The 23,025-nt window shown below is 35.8% G+C and overlaps 1 long non-coding RNA gene across 7 annotated transcripts in view; it reads left to right on the top strand.

Moving 5' to 3' along the window:
• The window catches only part of LOC141424506 (uncharacterized), a 690,552-nt gene extending 673,409 nt beyond the window's left edge, over positions 1-17,143 (top strand). For 6 of the 7 annotated variants that reach the window (XR_012449431.1, XR_012449421.1, XR_012449447.1 and 3 more), the window contains 3 exons: positions 8,834-8,880; positions 9,269-9,305; positions 10,953-17,143. This is a non-coding gene — a long non-coding RNA (uncharacterized lncRNA). The remainder of the gene's footprint in view (positions 1-8,833; positions 8,881-9,268; positions 9,306-10,952) is intronic. The other variant, XR_012449425.1, reaches the window with a different exon arrangement.
• Positions 17,144-23,025: the final 5,882 nt, after the last annotated feature.

Below are 23,025 nucleotides of genomic sequence, written 5' to 3'. Positions count from 1 at the left end.
GTATTTTCTGGAAGTCTAGGCATACACATGTGACATCATTGTCTTTTCTCATCTGTAAGCTTAGAACTAAGCTGTACTTCCATAGTATCCAGCAGCTGGGTGAAAAGTAAAAATGAAGCTGCTCTACCAGATGATTTATCTACATTAAATCTAACATCTGGATATTTTTTAAACATTTAGATGATGTGATGCATTTTATATATTTTTGGCACTTCTTTGATCATACATGCTCTGTGTGTGTGTGTGTCTGTGTGTATGTGTTAAGAGTAGTGAAAAGATGTTACTGACTCAGATAAAACTAGCCAGAAAACATGACAATGAGCTTTGAGCATGGGTACATTTCTCTGAACATCCAAATCTGAATTCAAGGATCAGATAGCTCATGTTCAAATTACAGAAAATTTCTGAAAGTCAATGACAAAGTATAATAGATGGAGTAGCTTCTTAGGTCATTCAACTCAGTAATATCAGTAAATACTTAGAAATAACTCTCTGGACGGTAATTAGAGGCCACCTGGCTAGAATTGATTTAGACTTTAGGTACCTGTGTTGACAAGGAAAAACCAGTAAAGATAATAAGTTATCTAATTTTAAGCAATTGTTTTTTCTTAGAAATGAGTTTTAATAGACATATGCAAAGCTGAACTCTCAACATAAAATGTAGTTATCTCTTTGGAACCATCATATGACAATGTCAAGCAAACAAGTGCATACTGTAGTGATTGTCTATTTAATGAGTAACAATAATGTACACTTATGAGGTCTTTTTAACTTTTAATGCTTTCTCATAGTCATGGTTCCCACATGCTACTAAAAGCCCTCCTAAAATCTAAGTCTCCTCATTCTTGATTTGGTGCAGTTCCCATTAATCCATGAGTAGAGAATGAAATGAGTAAGGGACTTTGTGAAGCAAATCTAGGATGATTATTAGGAGATTTCACAATTAACATTTGAGCTTTCACCATTACTCTGGGGTCAAAAATAGACAAACAGAATTTGCTTTATGTATGAAAAAGTGTGTTTGAATACTGCCTTGCAGCATAGTAGCTATCTATGTATCTTTAGTCAAGTTATTTGTATAATTCCTGGGCTCAGTTTCCTTATATATATAAGATGGGAATAACTATCTCATTTGTTTGTTATAAAAATTATGAGATCATGTCTACAAATTAACTACACAATACATAGCACATTACCCAATGTTCAGCTCAATAAGTGGTTGGTATTTTACAGATGAAAAATAGAGACTTAATGATTTAATATTGTCATAGAATTAGGATGTCCTTAAAGGAGGGATTCAAACAGTATCTATCTCAGAGCCTTATACTGTACTCTCTTCATCATTCTAACATTAATTATTCATAGAGACAATAATTTCCACAGTTCTTTTGCTTTTATGAGATTAATCCAAAAATAGCACTTTTTAAGTTATACAGTAATTTCACAGATAATCATTTCTCCTCCTTGAAATGTTATTGCAGTTAAATAGATGAGCATATAGCAATGATAATGTTGATGCAAACTTATAGTTCCTATGAAAGTCTGAAGGTAAAGTACTGGACCATATATACATATATATATATATATATATATATATATATATATATATATATACATATTTTTACTATTGTACTTGGTTTTATTAGCAACAGCAATCCTAGAAGATGGTAGGGTCTTGTTCTTCTATCACTCATGTCTCTATGACTGTGGTCTTACCTATTGCAAACCTGCTTTTTGCAGCAGGATCCTGGAATGAACCAAATACAGACCCTTTCTTTAAAGAGCTTCCTGTATCACCAAGAATGTAGTCCTTTGCTACACTATAAAGTCTAGTAGTTTAAAGCATAGGTAAGCTACATTTGGGAAGCATGACAAAATATAGAATTCCAACAAAAGAAGTCCTAGAAGACCTTCTAGAGAAGGTACCATTGAGAAGCATTAAAAGAATGTGAAGTATTTGGTAAGCAGAATCTTGAAGTAGGAGAACACTGAATGTCTTTGGGGAGCAACTTTAATTTTCGTCAACACATTGGATATACTTAGCAGGAGTAGTGATAAATGACACTGAAATCACAGGTTTTAGTTTACTCAAATCATAGAAGACCATACTTAGGAGTGTGAATTTTAGACTATGTCTATGAGGTAATTTTTGATATTTGACCATACCTAAAATGATGGGTTCTGGATAATAAAAAGTAACTAGAGTAGGGGAAGATGAATTGGCATAAGGAAATTTTAACTGAAGGAAGTTGATAAAGAAAATAAAGTATGTGATGCTTCATGAATTTTCAAGACAATCTATCTCTGTTTATTTGTCAATAAGACTAAGAGACTGGAGCTGACTTATTTTATAGATTTTCTCAGCTTTTATTTTGAACCAATGATTCCTAAGTTTTTTTCTTTTGAATGCTAGTTCTGTTGGGCAACAATGTGTCCTATATGAAATAAGAGTTCTATAAAGAACAAATTTGGAAAATAGTAAAATTGTAGTAGAGGTGGTTTTTGGCAGTTTCTCAGAAACTTGTTCTTTGATGCTTATTATGTATTTCCAAGGTGGGGAGCATGTGGTATTGTTCTTCAAGATTGTGTGGCCATGAGTCACTTCCAGTTCACATCTTCTGGCATCAGAGTTCTATGAAACATATTTTTAAAATGTGTGCTACTATACTATGAGATCCCCAACTGAAGTTGTAATTGGCCTTGGTTCTCTAACTTAGATGATCCATATATTATAACTTTAGATACTTAGCTGGTACATGCAAAAATATCAATGCAATTTTTTATCCTGATGCTTAAATACTCATCCAGGACAGATATCGCTCTGCATGCTGCTAATATTTGAAGGTAGAATAGCTGTTTTCTTGGCTTATCCAAAGAGAAATTTGGTGTTTCTTGTGGGTTATGATGGCTCCTAGACTTTACCTAGAAATACAATGCTGTGTTATTATTAGGCATTTCAGGGAAGGAGAACTACAAAGAGTAGTGTGGCCAGAGGGGTTAAGTGATCAGACAGTATTAGGGCCATCAACTCTGCTATCAGAACATTGGTAGATGTCATGACCAGAATGCCCACACATCTATCCAAGAAAGCTTGAAATTATCTCCTCATGGAGAAGAGCTTTAAGAACAGTCCTAAGTAAAATATGACACTTGTCAAAGGAAAATAAGAAAATTGTTCCAGATGGTTGAGATTGTGAGAGGAAGGTGAAGAGGTCAAAGGAGGCAAAGACTAGAGAGAATAAGAGAAGAGGAGTGGAGAAAATCCCCAGGGACTTGGACAGGTACTTAAACTTCATCTGAATGACAATGAGATTCCAATAAAGAGACTCAAGAAAAAGAAAATGCTAAATTCTTTATCATGCAAAATCAATCTTTTAGAGATATCAATTCTGAATTGATTTGAGGGTGTTGGCAGGATACAGGTTTGTAATAAAACAGCCTAACATTTGAAATAAAAAGAGATCCAAGTGTGATGTACGCTGTAATTGTGGCTTCTCCCCTGTGCCATAGAATGTTTACACCTTGCTGCTCGATGTACTAACAGTTCCCTCTACTGTCTACTAGCAAGATGGTGATAGTGCAGTTACCACTGCTTGATTCAGTGTTAGCTATTTTAAACCATCTTAAAGAAATACTGAAATGAGACATATGCTTTTTCATTAACTACTCTCTAGACTTGGAAGCATGACAAGTTTCAGTTTATTGGTTCTTAAAAAAAATCAAAATATACCTCCTCAGAAACTGGAAGTATTTCATTCTATTGAAGCCTGATTTTCCTCAAATCTGCTAAAACAAAAAATTGTGTATTTCTGTCCCCACAAAGTATTTGAAAACAAGAAAACCAAAAGGTGAATGGTTCAGTGTCAGCATCAGCAATCCGTCTAAGCACCCTGGCATAAAATCCATGTGCATGTCCTGGACCCTGTGCATTCTGGCTGTGGGACTAGTGCCAAATTATCCACGCCATCTTTCCCTTGTTTTATTCACCTTTAAAAGAAAGACTTATACTATAGGGTTGTTGTTAGCACTGAAAAATACTGTACATGCAAAGAGCTCAGACTAGTTCTGGGACCACGGTAAGGTACAAATTCTGCTGCTTTAGTTCTTAGATTTCTTTCACTCATTTATTTGGAGTATATAATCTTCAAGTGATAAAGACAAATTAGTATATAAAACAGAAAAGTTCTTGCCCTTGCGGAATTTACATTCCAGTTAAGGAAGACAGATAATTAAGAAGCAAGGGACATATATCAGCTACTGATAAATGCTATGGCATTAAGAGTCAAATTACTATTTTCTTTAATCATTGGTAGCTTTCCTGGGTGGCCTAAAACAGTGATTGATGTATTTACATGGCGATGGATGTCTTTCTTTTTGAATGAATATGAAGGCAGATCCGTTACAGAGTACAGCATTATGATCGTATAATGTATGGACCACACCAGCACTCATTTGAGAGTGAAAGAGGAATTCTGGGTATCACATAGAGATAATAGGTACAAATCAGGACTGTCTCAGGCATTCTAGGGCCATGATGATGCCAGTTATCAGGGACTTGAGCTGAGGCATTTCAGGCAGGTGGCAGGAATATCAGTAGCATGGTGTAAGCAAAAATGATAGCCCAAGAAGTAAACATCTGGATAGAGTGAGATAGATGGTTGCCAGAGACCAAATAATCAACAGAGAAGTAATTGTCCTGATGGAGGTAAGGTTCTAAGTGTGGCCATTTGTGAGGGCTCAACTGATGTGGATTCTCCTGGGTTTCACAGCCTGATGCCCGATGGGCAGTTAGTTGTCGCTGGTGGATGGGCAAGTGTATTTATTCCCCACAGTGAACCTATGTTTGATAATGGTGAGGATAATCTCTGGCCTATTTAGAGTTTGATGAGTATCAAAAAGTGGTTCAGATGCTTAGAGGTGAGGAAAGAGTCCCCAAAGCTCTGTAGCTGGTCCTTTTTGAGGGCTTATTCTTGCACAGATCTGGTCTCTCTTCTCTTAATTCAACTTCTTCAAGTCCTCTGACTAAGGTTAGGAAAATCCCCTGATAACTAATTTTCCTATAGGGGGCTAAAGAAGCAAACCTGTGTGTCTCACAGGAAAAACTTTCAAATAAGTGTAAATGGAGTAGTGACTGACACCTTAGCACTTTTCTTTTTATTTTAAGTCAGGTACTAATTACCAATTATTGCTAAAAGTAATCATAGCTTCCATGTATATAATTTTTTTTGGCAGTACTGGGGCTTCAATTCAGGGCCTCCTGCTTGCTAGGCAGGTGCTCTACTTCTTGAGCCATGCCACCAGCCCTTCTTTGCTTTAGTTATTTTTTTAGATAGCGTTTCCAATTTTTGCTGAGGGCTGACTGTGATCCTCCTATTTACATCCTTTTGTGTAGCTGGGATCCCATGTACACAACCCCTAGGCCCAGCTTATTGGTTGAGATGGAGTCTTGCTGACTTTCTACCCAGGCTAACCTCTAACTGCAGTCCTCCTGATCTCTGCCCCTGGAGTAGCTGGAATACCAGTGTGAGCCACCATTTATCACCATGTGCATAGTATTTTAATGTATAAAATACCATTTAAGTTTTAAAATCTACTTGATGATAATGGTCATGTCAGATATGTTGCTCAAATATCATCTTTTCTAAAAACAAAACAAAACAAAACTGGTAGCATGATTTTAAAAGACATTGAGGTAATATATGATTTCTGCAGAAGAGTTAAGGGCACAGTCCAGTCTAAGATTCCTTATTGCTCTGATGATTAGTGTTCTCCCTGCACTCAAATGCACACCACTGTAGTATTTAAGTGCACTTTAAAAAACCATGTTTGCTTAATACTTTTCAAAGTGCTGTTATAGTTTGAACATATGTTTTGAAATCTATTCTTTCTCTTGCAAAGGAATTGATTCATTTCTACTGTCTTCGTAGCTCCATTTATCTATCTACCACTACAAATGAATTGCCTGCCTCCTGAGTAGTGACACTTATTTGGTACTCTAGATAGAAAAGGTATATAAGAAATTGGCATTAGGGATTGGAGGTGGTGGTGCATGCCTGTAAGCACATCTACATGGGCGCCAGATATCTATGGCTGTCCCAGACAAAAGCACAGGACTGTCTTTGTAAACAAACTAAAATAGCAAAAAGGACTGGAGGTCTGGCTCAAATGGTAGAGTACTTACCCAGCAAGTGAAAGGCCCCACACTACTCCCCCAGGAAAAAAGAAGAAGAAGAAATTTGCATTATACCTTTTATGGAAATGACTATAAGTCAAATAATTTCCACATAGAAGATTACTGACAATTACATGGTCTTTCTTCCTGGATAATAATAATAATTATTATAATAATAATAATATTCACATTATTTTAAGAACTTTATAACTATTATTTTATTTAATGTTTATAACATTTATTTAATGTTTATAACATTTATTTAATGTTTATAACATTTATATGAGTTAGGTTTTGTTGTTTTGTTTGTTATTTAACTTTTCTGAGTTTGAACTTGGCTCTCTCCAGAGCCTACCCTCATAAGTGTTTGCTGGTGTATGTAGATGCATAATGAAATAATTCAAAATACTTATTATGCATTGTGGATCACACTGACATAGTGCTAAGCTCTGGTCCTATACCTGACCAGCAACATGGTACCATTAGTCTTGTGTCTCTTTAACTGAAAAATAGTGGTTGTTTAGGCTTATTGTGAGTACTAAGTTCATTTGTTCATCTCTTAATTAATTTATCCACCTGGTATTTCGTGACTACCTACTATGTTCCAGGTGATGAGGAAAATGTGAATAAGCAGAACAGCATGGTGCTGATCCTTTGGAAACCTGTTGCCAAGTGAGAGAGAGAAAGAAAAATACTTAGGAATATAAAAATTGCAAACTACAGTATGTGCTGTACAATGAATTGAATAATGAGATGAAAGGGTCACATTGCTAGATGATCAGTTCCATGGATAGAGAACTTGCATCTGTTCTGTTCATCTCTGTATTCCTGGTGCCTGGAATTTTGTGGACAATCAATACATTTAATAATATATAAACTTAAAAAAGAATGAAAGTGCCTGTAGGGACAGCTACTGTAAACAGGTGAGATATAAGTTAAGATCTAAAAGATGAGGAGTCAGTCATGTCAAGCATAAAACAAAAGCACTTTTTGGGTAAAGAGGACAGCAAGGGCAAAAAACCAGAGGTAGACAAGGAAGTTTGTCTCTGTCTCGATGCTAGATTGAGAAAGATGTCCCGTTAGAATATAAAACTCATGAGCTACAGTAAGGTGAGTTTAGAATTTATAATTAAGATAGATGGGTCCCAGGCCAGAACATCAAGCAGGTGAAAAGTTATTCTGGACATTTTTTTCAATTTAGATTACACAGAATAGGCACAGATAACACCTTCCTAAAGAAGAGGTAACTCTTTAAAATTACATATTCTATACCTCAAGTAACATTTCATAAACAGGATAAGTGGAAGGATGAGCTTCACAACAAATTCAGAAAATAGGATAAACTTGATGAATACAATAATAAGCATGTGTAAAATAATTAATGATACAGAAGAACATTCAACAAAGCTATATACTACAATGAAATAAGCAAGTAAATATTTTCATATGGATTTGAATAGATTTACATTGTTTTTGTTAAATACTACTAAGTAGAGCTGGTGGAGTTGCTCAAAAAGTAGAGTACCTGCCTAGCAAGCATGAGGCCCTGAGTTCAAACACCAGTACCAACCAAAAAAAAAAAATCTACTAAATATATGTAAATATCACTGCATACAAAGCCATCTATCAATAGGAACAGCTTAGCAACTCTGACCTTATATTTAAGTTGACAGCAGTTGTCCATTTACACTTATTAGTTGTATAAATTCTTTCTCTGAAATTTAAATTTAATACTACTTTATTTAAGTTCTTTACCATGTCACAGCATACTCACAATGGCCTGTATTTAGTATGCTCTAAAAATACAAAGGAAAAACTAAAAGCACAGGCCTGTGATTGATTGTACATTTAAATAAATGCACTACAGATTGAGACAAATGCGCCAAGCGTGTGTGTTTCAATCACTGTATCGTCACACAATTGAATAAACACACATGTACAATACAATGTTTAATTGAGTGCAGCAAGTACATTTATTTTAGTGATTGCATCATTGCATATTCAAGCAAATGCACTGGGTTCACTTTGGTGGAGCTGAAGTTCTGTACATACATACAAGTTTTAAATCTTTCACTGACTTTGATAGATCACAAATGTCTACATATTTTAAGTGATTATGAGATGTGTTTTATTTTACAAAAATTTGCTTTTGATGGATTTAAATAAATTAGAAAAGAAATCTGAATATTAGTGCTATAAGGAAAAACAAAACTTAAAGACTATTTCTTTCTTATAAAGCATCACTCTGGTCTGAGTGAGGATGAAACAGGATATTTCCTCTTTGCTGAGCAGCTGTTCCATGTCTTGTGTCGAAATTGCAGTTCCAACTCTTTAGGCATCAAACATTGGACTCATTTTGCTTTCGGACTGTTTACATAGCTTTGGTCAAATTCAGTATAGCCTCATGCATGCATGCACGCACATCTGAAGCCAAACCTAAACTATTAACTCGAAAGACCCAAATGGAGTTCACTAGATTCTTTCATGCCCTCTTCATGCTCTATTTACATAGATGTTCTTTTTCAAAATTGCTGCCATATACACATTTTTATGTCATTTCCATTAGTAAGTAGCATCTTGAATGGAAGAGAAAAGGAAATAGAAACTAAATAGTAGTGTTGCCTTACTGTGTCAGCTTTCTAACCTCTGTTCATCTTCCAGGTGTGATGGACAAGAGGAAATGAAGGTTCAGTACCAGATGCCCAAAGGCAAGTTGTGCAAGTAACTTTTGTGGTTAAGTCCTTTATACTTGAGTGTGTTGACTTAATTTTCATTGTTTTTTCTTTAATACATATTTTTTGATTCATGCTATTTAGTTTTTCACTTTGAGGGTTTATTGTTGGAGCCATCTTCTGATGGATATCTCTAACAATAGAAATGCTCCAATTTTAGTCTAGAAGAGCGATTCCTAGAGTGAATTCTGCAAATGTAATTTCAAGTACTATTACTTGGGCAAAAAGCACTTTGTTAAATGTATTTAGTAATATATGTATGCTAATAATATTAACTAATTTCAGTTATGTGCTTACTCTGTGCTTGGTACTCCAAACTGCTTTGCCCACATTGTTTGAGGTCTTGTTGTCCCTAACTTTACAGGTGAAATATCTTCCTCACCTGTTCTCTACTTACAGAGGTAAGAAATTCATTAAGACCAGTTGAGAATTAACTTGCTTAACTTCGTATTGTTCAATTTTTACCAAACCTGTTTTGTGATGGAACACTTTGCATGTAAAGTCTGTTCACATCCCACGGACACACTGTAGTACATTCCAGACGAGGAACACAAAACTAAATTATACTTCCCTTTATAGGTATTAAAAAATGCCTTGGCTGTGACAAGCATAGGCCAATGTGAGTTTTAAAAATAAACTTTCTAATCAGTTTACTTAAGTGACAAGTCATTTTCATAAAAACATCAGCCAGTGGTTGCTTGATGATGGCTTTTTTAAATGGTGATTTGACTCTTTACCTTATCAAAGAAGGTCATTGCTACAATACTGCAATATAACCAATTGAAAGGTGAGATGATTAAGTCAACCAGCCAGTCAGGATGTCTTGTGACTGATTTTTCCCCCACTAAATTGACTGAATGGAATAGTTGTTTTATCCTCAAAATATTTTGATGGAATTTCTTTTGTCATTCTTATATCTTTGTAAGTTTGCATTAGAAGGGTATTTGTGTTTGTTTATTACACACACACACACACACACACATATAATTTTTGTTCAGAATAGACATATTACAAATAAAAGACTATTTAACCATTGGGCAAGGTTTCATGGCAAGGTGAGATATCACTGTGCCTGTCTTTAATAATTAGTGAGAAAATAAATTGTTTTTTATTCCTACCTTCTCTGAAACTGCATCTTCACTTTTTTGTTCAAATAACAGACTATATATATAATAATAAAAGCATATACAGATTTTACCCATTTATATCAATTAGATATAAGCAATATAGAAAAGCAGATCCCCTTAACAACAATTAAAGATATAAAATATGTACATTTCTTTGCTTTGATAGAAGGCATTTTTGAAATCAGCCAAGAGATAATCATTAATATTGCAAACTTTGAGAGAGAACTAAATTAGGCTTCAGTTTGATTGTTTGGAGATGTTTTTATTGTCATTTTATCCATCCTCTACTTAGCTTCTGCTTAAGATGTTGGTGAGATGATGAAAGCTGAAGAGCAAATAGGTGCTACAATAAATGCAAACAAATGAGTGCTTTCCTAGCAAAGAATTAGGGAAAATCAGCCTTTCCTCCAAAGCTAATCCCTGGACAGCTAAAACTGTGAATTTCCCCCTCAACATGCACACAGATGGGTTGCCACTGAGGATGACAGATGAGTTGTGTTTGGCTGGATTAACGGGTATTATCATGTTAATGGCTGCTTAGGTGAAGTCTGAGCAAGTCACAGGCCCAGGCAGAATTACTGGGGTTTGCAGAACTGTGTGTGCTCATGCTCCTCTTCTCTTTCCTCTACTTACTAATAATTAACTTGTAATGTTTAACATTTTTAGTCTATCCAGTGATCTGCAGACTACTGCCCCTCTAAGTACTCAGGCATTTATAGATCCAGCACCATGTGCTCTGTCCTTTGACATGCAAAATGCAGGCAGCCCTGGCTGATTTGTCCTTCTATTGCCTTTGTGCCTTCAGCTCCCTCATAATCCAGAGTCTACTTTGTTACAATCGCTTTTGAAATCTGACATATTGATCAAGAGTTTAGCCTTAGTAACTACAACACATATATCAACTGTTGTTGATGGTGTCAGGTCACATTTGATGGCAAGATGATCCTGTATCCAACTAAGAAACCCTCTGCAGTTCTTATGAGTTGATTCTGTTTACCTTCTCTGGCCAGAAAGGTATGTTGATGCATTATTGCTAAGGCAGCAGAATTTCATAGCACTTTCTTCAGGATCTCTGTATAAGTTAGAGGTGATGGAGCTATCACTAAAGAGATAAAAACAAAAGCCTCATCAATAGTCTATAATTACTTGCATTTTAAAATTAAGATAATAATCAATAAGTACTAATGTCAGACTTTTAAGTCCTTTTGAAATTATTTAAAAATGGCTAAGTGTTTTCCTGTTGACTTTAATTCAGCAAACTCTTATTTTATAACTAATTGAATCAGTAATACCAGATTAATTTGGGCAAACTTTTATAGATATCTGAATTAAGAGATACTATTACAGAAAATAATTTCTGTGTAAAAAAGATGGTCTTCATGCTCTAAGTAGTATTTGTTTAACAATCTAAGTAGTTCCTGGAAATTCATATCCACTCTTTTCTCGAAGATAGAATATTTGCATCAGTCAGGTGAGAAGCATGGTATGAAGGGGAAAATACTGCACAAGCTACTGTTTCATGTAGTAAGTAAAGAAAATTGTTCACCAATAGGATGATAGATACCTGTAAATAGATGGGTCAACAGCCTGTTTGAAAGAGGGAATCTAGGTTTATATCCATTGTCAGAGAGTGGTTATCCACTATGCCTGTTTTTATTCATGAAGTATCCCATTTCAATGATAAGACTATAAAGCAAAGTAATGGACTTGTAAATGAGGCTGTCCAGTATTCAGAGTGTGCCAGAGAGGAACATTACTTGGCAGTCAATCCCCACTAGTTCTGCAGAAGCAACATTGAGGAACAGAATTTTCTCCTGAAGAGAAACTCAGGCTAGAATCCATACCCTTTTGTCTTTCCCAATGAAAGACTTTTTAACTTTCCACCTTGCAAACAGTCAAGACTGTGAGGTATATATGCATGATTTGTTTTCTTTATCCAATAATTTGTTTTTATCACTAATAGCTCTAAATAAAATGAAAATATTTAATCAATTCAATATAAGAATGGATATGAAAATCACATTAACTAATTAATGTTTATATCAACTTTCTGAGTTAGGTATTAGCACTTTTTAGATGAGGAAATTGTGAACAGTAGAGGTAGAGTAGGTTAAGAGTACACACAACTAAGAAGTGAGGTATATGCTAAATATTGGCTCCAAGTGATTCAAGAATGTATTGATTTAAGTAAATACAACCTATGTTATACTTTTAAGGTACAAAATATATACTCATTTTGGTCTTAGTCTTGAAGTTTGTGTGTCAAAATATGTTTACATTGACAGAAAATTACTAAACTGTGCCATGGTTACTTGTATTCCTATTTTCTATTTATATTTCATTATTCCCTTTTTCTATGTTTCCTCATCCTTTCTTAAATATAAATAAGTTTGCCTAATTAACAAAACAATAATGTCAATGCAGACTGACCAATTTTAAAGACTGTAGCAATTTGACATGAGAAAACCAAATGGAGGAGTCTTTATTAGAATATGAAAATAATTTAATGGATCAACAAATAAATCTCCAAATCACATTTAGGCAGTGTGTTTTTGAAAGCCAACTTCCAGAAAGTGTTTTTGTGAACCAACATTAGGAAATACATCCAAAGCAACTGCTTTTTCCCTAGGCCTAAAGTCACATTGCAAAATGCAAAAGCTGCTAAAAATTACAAGCAGAATAGAAAGACTTGCTCCTCCTAATTGATCAATAATTAATGGTAATCATCTTTCCTTTACCAGAGTTTTTCCATTTAAAAAACTTCATATTAATAATAAATTCTCTCCCACGTCATGTTTACAATGGGTATAAATGCAATATTACAAACAAAGGGGTGTTTAATTCAAGGTCATCCTTACAGATTCAAGTGGAGTCCTCACCATTTCATGATTTTTTTTTTTACCAATATTTCATGGAAAAGAATTTCTTTTCCATTTGTACTTCTTTAGTATCATTCCACACAATTTTAGGGCCCCAAATAGCTTTAGCATTGTTATTTTTTTATGTTCTTTACTTTTTACTCAATGTTAATTTAGTGTTTCACATAATCAGTATTATGAACCTTTCACTCCTAAAAACATATAGTTAAAAAAACCTACAGATGAAATGCTTTATGATAAGAGCTGAATAGGAGTATAAGTTACAGCTGGAGGTGTGGTTCAACTGGTACAGTGCATAACTAGAAAGTGCAGGCCCTGAGTTCAAACTCCAGTACTGTCAAAAAAAATTAATTATAGTTAATATTTTGCCAGGTATGGTAGCCCAAGCCGGCTATCATAGCTACTTCAGAGGCAGACATTGGAAAAATCAAGATTCCAGGCCAGCCCCAGCAAATTGTTTACAAGACCCCATCTTAACTAGTAAAAGGCTGGGGTGGTGGTATGGGCCTGTCATCCCAGATACAGCAGGAAGTATAAAAAGGAAGATCATGGTCCACTCTGGCCCAGGCATAAACAGAGACCCTAGCTCAAAAACAACCAGAGTTAAAAGGCCTGGGGGAATGCTCATGTATAGAGCACCTGTCTAGCAAGCACAAAGCAAGAGTGTAAGTTGGGTAGAATTCAAAAAGTAAAAGAAAATTTTTATCTCCATATTTGTACTTTCACAAAGTTTCCTCAATTATAGGATTAAAAACCTCATGGCAGACTTTCTAGAAGGAAATTCATCTATCTGTCTATCATAATCTATTGTCTTTGCTGAAAAAGTTTTATTTCCCAAAAGATTAACCCAAAATAATTTGTTTACCAATTTATATTGTATTCCTCATTGAGCTGACTATTCGCTCTCTCACACACAGAAGTACAAAGAAAAAGAAAGGATGGAGGAAGTCTGCCATCGTTTTGTATTTTTTAAATCACACCCCATTTGTGTGAACAAATCTTACCAATGTTGCCTTGGACTCTGAGAAAGCAAAGCTTATATGCTTCCTGTAGGCCTTTTCCAAGGACCGCTGAAGCAGAAGGCAGCTGAGGACACATTGCTCGAGGATGCTGCTCTATCCCAGCCCTGCTCTCTGCTAATAGACAAGCTTTTGGGCACAGTGGTGAGCAAGGACCTTTCAGATTAGGTGGGTGAAGGTCTTTGGAAAAAATCTTGAACAGATAGAATCCTCAGCCTGCAGATATAATCTTCTACTTTCATCATCTGAAACCTGTCAATGCCTATTGCCAAGGAAAAAGAAGAAAAAGAAAAGCTTACTCTGCAAAACTTCTATACAGGAATGTGTGTGAAATGGAAAGTATTTGAAGTGATGTGCCCATTATGCATTCTGCACTCAGACATTATGCAAAGAGATACATCTGCACGCCCTATCCTTTATGAGGGGTCAGAAACTAGCCTTTATGATAAGAGCCTTCCTCCAATCTATTGATCTAATGTGTTGACCATCCTAAATATTTACCATATAATATGGCTGGCATTGTAGGGGTTAACTCACTTCCACTCAGCCTTTCTCAGTGCTTGCATTCCTCTTTGGCATTGTGGGTTTATTTGTGCCTCTGCCCTAGACAAACTTATAAGCTTTGAACTGGGCTCTGATCTACCCCTAGATGGGGCCTGTGGTGTGACTGGGAGGGATCTATGTTAGACAAGACCCTGAGAAAGCAGATTTGTAGCTTAAAGGAACTTTTTTGGCCAAATCATTTCAAATGTGTGGTGAAGTTAAGTTCTCTTTCCCTTCCTTCTTTTCTGATGGATGTAATGGTGACATTTTATTTCCATCCAAGAACTTGTATCAACAGCTCCCTCCATGGACCATTCACTAGAGTTGCAATGTCACAGTGTCAGAATCCTGGTTTTGGTGGTGATTTTAATATTTTTGAGGGGAGGAAATTTTTGTTTGTTTGTTTTCACATCTAGAGATTTAAAAAAAAAAATCTCTGTGTACCTCCTTTTCTTTTTGACATCTGTTCTTCCCTGAGTGCTAGTGTTTCACACAATCAGTAGGCCCGTGTTCTTGCAAAGACCTGACTCTCTACTTCTACTCCCCTTTGCTGTCTGGGGCTTTCTTTAGTCCTCAGTTTCGTATACCCTTTAAGGGCAAAGCTATTGGACTTCATTTTCTCTAAAAGTTGACTTTAATATGGAAGTCACATTTGTGTGTGTGTGTGTGTGTATTTTCAGTTTTTTGCTTTGTTGTTGTTTTTTTCATAAACATTTGGGACCAGAGTTGAGTATTTCCTATTAAAAACCTGTTGCTCTTATTGGTGTAAATGCTTTAAGGCCAACCTTGATTGTAAGATTATCTGATGACAAAGTATGGACGTGCCTCCTGGACTGAGCCCTTAGCAGAATGGTTCAAAGATTGTTTTCATTTGTTGCCTGTTGAGAAAAGCTGCAGGGAAATGTCAAAGACATGTTATACTGGATTTAAGCAAAGGGTAATTTTTAATTTTTTATTGTTGGTACAATTGCCTGTGTGTTTCTCTTTATTCTGTCTTTACACCATATATTTTTATTTCTTCCTCCTGTACATGGTCTTTGATTGCTAAATCTTTTCTTGCTTTGTGATTTAGAAGGGATTGATTGTTTATCTGTTAGGGTTCTCTCACCAAATTTTCTTTAAGCCTTGGGATCTTCCCTCATTTCCTTTGTCCCAATACATGAATCAGAAAGGGAGTATCTCTGCAGGAACGGAGAAAAGAGGAGACAAGACTGAGTGCAAGAAACATTTGCTTTAAAAAAAAATGTTTCTTGAGGGGTCAGAGCTGAGGGAAAGTATTGAAAGACTAGCAAGCTCAAGAATCATACTTTCCCTTCCTCCAGCCCCTAACATGGGGGAGATTCAATATTGACTGGCATGTTATCCACTGGAGAATTTTACTAATAAAATTATATTTCTGATCCATTCAGGGTAAGTTTACATGTTGTCACAATGATATACTTTATTCTTATTTTATTATTAAGCTGTCTCAGCAATTCATTTGAAATAGAGTCATCACAATTGAAAACTAACAAAGTTTTAATGGAAGATAGTGAAATTTTTATTCAAAATGGATTTCTTCCATGACAGATTGTTATTAGCCTGAAATACAAATCAGGTGACATAATACTAGGACACAGCTTAACAGCCTGTATGGTTTTCATGTGTACAGCTTTATTATGTCTTTTTATTGTGTTAGTAATCTAGAAATAATATAGAAGAGATGTATGGTTTATCAAGAGATGACCAGTGGCATATTGTATCTTGTTTAGAGAGTCAGTCCTCTTGTCTTATTGGGAATATATAGTTTAACAAGGCACTTGCCATCATTTCCTTAACAGGGATAATAAATAGAACAATTCTGCATAAAAGCTCATATCAGCTTCTTTCATGCCTTTTCTTTTCAGAAGGCTGCCTAAGGGTTTAAGCAATTTACTGGTCTGACCTGCATCCTTTCTCTGCAGTCTGCGGTTCTTTTGTTTAACATTAGTATGTGGGCAAACAGCATTCTGAGCTGTGCAGAGCTTATCAGGCCGCGTTCAGTCGACCGGAACCCCATTCTATGTATCTAAGCGGGGCCACATTTAATACTTCACAGTGGGAGCATCTGCAGTTTCCAAAAATGACTTGTTTATCAGATAAACTCTGTCCTTATACTGACAGATGTGGTGGATGGTGGATCTTCAGTATCATACTTCTCTACTATAAGACTTGTGCAAAATATGGTATGCTGAGGGAGGATGAGACCCACAAATCAGAGTCATGACAAGAATTGTTTATGCACCCACTATCCAACTGCACTCAAAATTTACTTGCAGATTTGAGGGGAAAAGGCAACTCTCAGTATCTCCTGGAAATGAGTAAATAACTAATTGTCAAGCTACTAAAGTGTAAAATAGAGAAAAGGCATTTTTACTGCTAGCACAACACTATATGATTCATTGGTAAACACTGTACAGTGTCTAGTGCCATAGTCTGATAAAAGCCAGGAGCCTGAGGGGGTTGACTGAAATATTGATCATCAGGTACCCAATGGTAACAGGATATTGGGAAATTAGAAGAACTGGGCTTAGGATACTTATCTGCCATTAACCCAAAATAATGCTAATAAATTCTGTTAACTCAAAACGATATTTTCTTAGAATTGTTATTATAATTTCATGGAGTTATGTGAAACATATTGACACATTTTTAAAACACATAACTTTAACTTTGAAGTTGTTTACTGTAGACATACAGTATTATGACATTATTTTGAAAGATTTCCAGTTTTTATGTATACATGTGTATGTACATATAATATATATGTATGCATATGTATACATATCTAATACTTTCTTAAATTAAATATTTGTTTTAACTATAGCATTTCCTAATACATTCTTTCTCAAAAGAATGACTTAAAGGTTTTCTTTAAATGTACTCTCAGAATTTATTCCAAACAGAAGTTCAATTATGATAGTACAATCTGTACCTTATTCTGACATCTTAGAAATTTTGAAGTAGCCATCTAAAGTGATGTTAAGTAAGACAGGTATGTCCAACCTAGTGCCTTGCTAATGGGACCATTGTCACAGAACAGTAGCTGATTTTAACTGATTAGGTTTGATCCTTAATGCAATTCACGTTGCTTGTAGTACTCTTATAATTTAGCACATATGTTACATTTTTTGCTCCTACCTATAATTACTCTTTACATTAAAGCATTTTCCCTCTAATTATTTCTCTACTAGTAGCCCCCTTCACCTTTCAGCACTCTGCTAATTAAATACTTTTAAACATGTCTTTGTTATTAATGATGAAGAGTTGCTGTGACCATATGATAAAATAATTATTTGGAAGGCCAATTTTAAAGTAGTAACTTAAATGTCAGCATTTTCATGTAGAAAGTAAGGCAATTTGTACAGCAAACATGTAATGCCATGAAATACCATGAGACACATCTTTGAAGCCTATGTGGTCAAATCATAAGCAAAGTATAATGTTATTTCTAACAGATATAATCTACAAATCAGTATATCTCTAGGACACATAACACTGTATTTTTGCAATTCCTCCATATTTTCCTATGGGGTTTAATGCTCTTTTTATGTATGGCTAAATGCATCCATGTACTGTCCTTACATAGACATAGACAGACTTATCACAGAAGCAGCCATTGAAAAATATATTCAATATCAGACTAGAAGACATTTGTGTGCCTTCCCTACTCTTGCTAATCTGTGCTAGCCAACTGTTCATGCAGAAATTGTAACTGTTAATGAGGGTTAAAAGGAAATTTTAAATTAAGTGCCGTCTTTTGACTGAGGTACCTCAACTGTTATATTCTGTATGATATTTATTTTCTGTCTTTTTTCTTGATCCTCACACAACCCACCACTAATAATAATAATAATAATTATAACATTTTTGAAACAAAACACCCCCATTCCTGGCCCTGCATATTTTCTGGGTCTAACATTTCTGATTGCTCACTGTTTTTCCTAACACTGAATCCCGTGTGTCATATGCCTTGCATGGCTGCAGACTTTGGCCTTTTCACCTGCTGTTTTGGTTGGCTTTAGATGCAAAGAGAAGAATATGAAAAAGAGAAAGAGGGAGGGAGGCAAGTTTGGAAGACTGAAGCTAAAAAAAAAAATGGCAAATGTTTTTAGCGCCTTCATCTAGACATGTGTCCCCTCACTCTGTGACATGGCTGCTCCAATGTTGCCATGGTGAGGATTTCTAATCATCCCTACACATGACAGGCTCCTATTTGTCTGCACTCCCTTGGGTGTAAATTTCTAGGCTTAAAAAAAAAAAATCCATGTGAGCATATCATCCGCCGTGCAGATGTTTCACTGCTTTAGAATATCAGGCAGCTGCTTGTGCCACTGTAGACAGCTAATTGGAGACTGCATCGTAGGAACAGAGGCGCAATTATGGCATAAATACACATCCTCTGGTGCATCATTGTATCTCTATTAACAGAAAATTTTAAACAGTGCTCAGAGTGTAATTAGTGTAGTTGATAAAGTTGTAAAACATGTAAATAAGGGAAATAGCAGGTACGTAGCCAATCCACTATCCAGCACTAGGGGATGCAGATTATTGCCTATTTAGAAATAATTAGCAAAGCTGCATTAGCAAAGCCTGTGTCCAACAGAAGCAAGGCAAACATTTATTCTGGTAACAGCTCTTTCTGTGCTAGCCATGAAAATCTACTAATATTGGTAATTTAGCCCTCATTACCAGAGGATAAAGCATGAAAAGAGCTCAGACATGAAATATGACAAGTAATATTAATTTTTATTCCAGAGGAAAGGATGCTTCCTTGGGTTGCATGCTGATTTCTCGGCAGGGTCTCAGCAGTGCGTGCGGAGGAGGCAGTGGGTAGCTGGTAGTTGAGAATTCAGGATACGGAGCTGACTCCCTGCTGGAGGTATACCCTGGGGTGGCTATGACAGTGGCTGATGAGGCATGCCACTGTTAGTGCCCAGCCAAACCTCAGGTCACAGTTCAAAACAAGCACTCAGCCATTAAACTTCAGTCCTTATGGACCTGTGAGGGTTTATGAGCTCATTCCTGCTTTTCCACCCTCCTAGTCGCTTTTCTCCTTACTCTCCGACATTTTTTTTTTTTTTTTACTCTCCCTTGGAATGATTTTGCAGAGCTATACAGGCAATCAGATTGATTTTTGTGCTTGCACCGCCCTTTGCAATGTGCTTCTGATAATGAGCTGCGGTTGTTGAAGTGGAGAGTGTGGGAGGGGTGGTTTCAGCTGTGCCTTAGCCATGTCCTGGGCTCAGGATAAGAAATTATCCCCTGGCTCATATACATTGAAGGTTGTGTCACTGAAGAATACCACCCTGTGGCCAGGAATCATGAATGGCAAAATTTGGGAGCTTGTTTTACAAATACACTTCCTAATGAAGAAAAATGCAAAAGCTCTGCAGTTTCTGAAGCCTCAATTCGTTTTCCAGACGGGGATAAAAAGGCAGAATGTTTGGGGAAGAGCCACCTTTCTTGCATTAATCACTGCTGTTCGCTTGTTCTTTGTTTTATTCTTGAAGCATAAAAAAATGGCAGGAATTAAGACCAAGTCTATGAAGATAACCATGTTTTGTGGTATTCGTGTTCATTACCATTCTCTCCTTTCTTCCGTTATGTGAAGGTACTTCTTTGTAAATGCTTCTAGGACACACACTTCCTCAATTTTCTGAATTAAACTGTTAGAAAAAAGTTCTTACCCAATAAAGCATTTACACTCAGAATGAGTTTCACAGTGCATTCAGAATGCCATCTACACATTTCATATTCTGGATGCTTTAGAACATTTTAAAATGAAAACAGTGCTTTCATAAATACATTGCAATAAAGACATGGTCTACCATCTTTTCTAAATATTGAAATTGAGAATCCAAATCCTAGTTTCAAATGTAATGGACACTCAGGTCATCTCTTATCCAGGGTATACTGCAAATGACAGTGGTGGCATTCACAAGTGCTATTGCTTCTGCCTCCTTTCTATTTTACATCATCCTAAAGGATAATGACGAGATAGTGGTAACTAACTAAGCAGTATCACTACTGTGTGGATAGAGATTATGTACAAAGTGAATAAGAAGACTAGTGCTACCAGTGAGTTTTCAACCACATGTGACTACTGATCAATATCTGTGACGTGGCCACACATAAAATACAAATGTGCACATTTACATATATACATACTGTATCCATCAATACCTATAAACACACACTGTAATTATTAGACATTAGACTCTGATTGTGAGGGTGTATTTCATTTTCTTTACACTTCCATCTCTGGTTCAAAAGTAACAAGCTCAAGAAGGCATTAAAACACTCTTTTTTCAATTTAGCTTACCCCCTAGTCACACTGAATGGAAATGAGCACCAGAATGGCAATCAGATGACTTTAATTAAAGTTCTAGTTTTTAAAAAGTTCCCTTGGACTCAGTTTCCTCAACTGTGAAATTGAAAATATTTCTTGTCTACCTCACAGAGTTATTATAAGAATCAAATGATATAATGTATATAGAAATACTCTGTAGACTTTAAATATGACACAAATTAGTAATTACACGACTTATCCCATTACTATGTACATGATTTACTCACCGGACAGAGTTGTTCTATGTCACTATCACCTCACAATCGCACTTGGATATTTGCCTGCATTTCACAATGAAGCACCAGTAATCTCAGATAACGTCATAAAACTGATCTTTGATTGTGTATGTACAGTGCCAAAACTGCTGATTCATAAATGAAATTGCAGTCAACCAACCAGATGTTTCTTCTACAGGATGCCAAGTTGCCACTTTAACTGATTTTTATTCAAGAAACTTACTACGTGTTTGGAGATTATATAAACACTGCATTAATCACTTTCATCTTAAGTCCTTATAAATAATCTTCTATAGATCCCATATACCTTGGTAAGTGCACATCTCCTTGCTTATCAGAGACACGTTTTTCATATTCTGCAACATGAACAGTGCTCTGAGAAGCTGCCTAGAGGAAAGTTGTGCACAAGTTGCAGTTTTCCCAGGAGAACCAGCTGGAGGATCCTGCTGCTGAACAATCCTTGTTAAGAGAAATCCCATGTAGAGCAAAGTCCTGATTTGAATTATCGCAGTTGTTTTAATCTCTTATAGAAAGAATAATAGTAGTGCAGAGAGCCTCGCTTTCCTAACTTCCTCTGTTGGCCTCTTGTGTTTGACAAACAGTTCCCATTTGCAGATATCATGCTGGCGCTCTCCACTCTAGCACCAGGCCCACTGCCTTCACTAAATTGGCACCGAAATAGCAGCAGTTGCCAAGATCTATGCAAGGGCAGGAGGGACTGAAAGGAAACATGAAGCAAAATGATCCCTTAATTCAAGAGAATTATTGTTACCTTTCTTCACATATTCCTTCCCTTCCCCCTTATTGTTCTCATCTCAAAAGACAGGAAATAAGTTCCAAATCAGACCACAAAGAGGATCTTCAGAATCAAGTTCAACTGGAGCACAAGGATTGGGACTGATGGGAATATGGGTTTGCAAGGTGCCAAAGCCTGATCTAATTTACATCCATTTACTGATTTCTAACCCTTTGGCATCTACTGAAACAGCATTTCATTGTAGAGTTCTTGCAACCACATATTTCATATATGTTACTTTAAATTTAATTCAAAACATAATTTTATACATTTTCCTCCATGCAAAACTGCATGTACGGATGAATAGTGAATTCTATGGGCCAAATATTTAAGCTAGTTTTACAATTTTTGTGGTGCTTCTTTGAGCAGCTTTCTTCAAAACGGGCCTGTAACTCATAATTTTGCCAGTGCTGACAGGCACCCTGGACAGCTTTTCAGAAATTTCCTTGTTGTTACAAATCCATTAAAAAGGGGAAAAAATGATATTTTGTATCAGTAGTAGTTTTATTTTTTTCTTTCTCTTTTTTCCTTCTAAATTATAGAAATAAAGTGCCCACTGTAAATTGTTCATGATGGTCCACAATACTGCATGCAGATTAGGCAGACTGTCCACTGGATGGGAATGCTATGGGGGTGAGGAGCTGTATGTGAGAGTAGACAGGAGAAGGGTCTTGGAGTGGTTTTAGTCAGGTCAAAATAGCTCATTAGTGGGCAGGAAAGCTAGCTACTCATCCTTTAGAGTGGGAAAGGGCTCGCTTATTCACTTTAGATATTTTTTATTAAGTTGTTTTACTCTTAATAACAAAAATTTTGCATTTCTTCTTGTTCTACCTGTATTTTTTTTTTTGTAACATAGTTTAAATGTAAACAGATCTTGAAAAAGCAGAAGTCACCATGGCTGATAGCCTACATGATATTTTCTAAAAAAATTCTCCTGAATTTGAAAAATAGAATGTTGACTAGCTAGAATTCAGAGAGAAAGGGGAAAAATAAATGTGGGTATATGAACTATCAGTGTTCTTAATATTAAGGATGATTTAAAGCTCCTTCATTGAATTTTAGAATTAACTTTAGTATTAACATTAGGGGTCCCTTTCTCCTCCCTCCTTTCAGAAAGGCTTTAGGAAAAATTTGGAAGCAGAGTAGATTGA

The sequence above is a fragment of the Castor canadensis genome, chromosome 1 (genome assembly GCF_047511655.1).
Source record: "Castor canadensis chromosome 1, mCasCan1.hap1v2, whole genome shotgun sequence".
Taxonomy (NCBI): Eukaryota; Metazoa; Chordata; class Mammalia; order Rodentia; family Castoridae; genus Castor; species Castor canadensis.
Note: the sequence above shows the minus strand (reverse complement) of the source record. Positions and strands in the feature narration are given on the sequence as shown.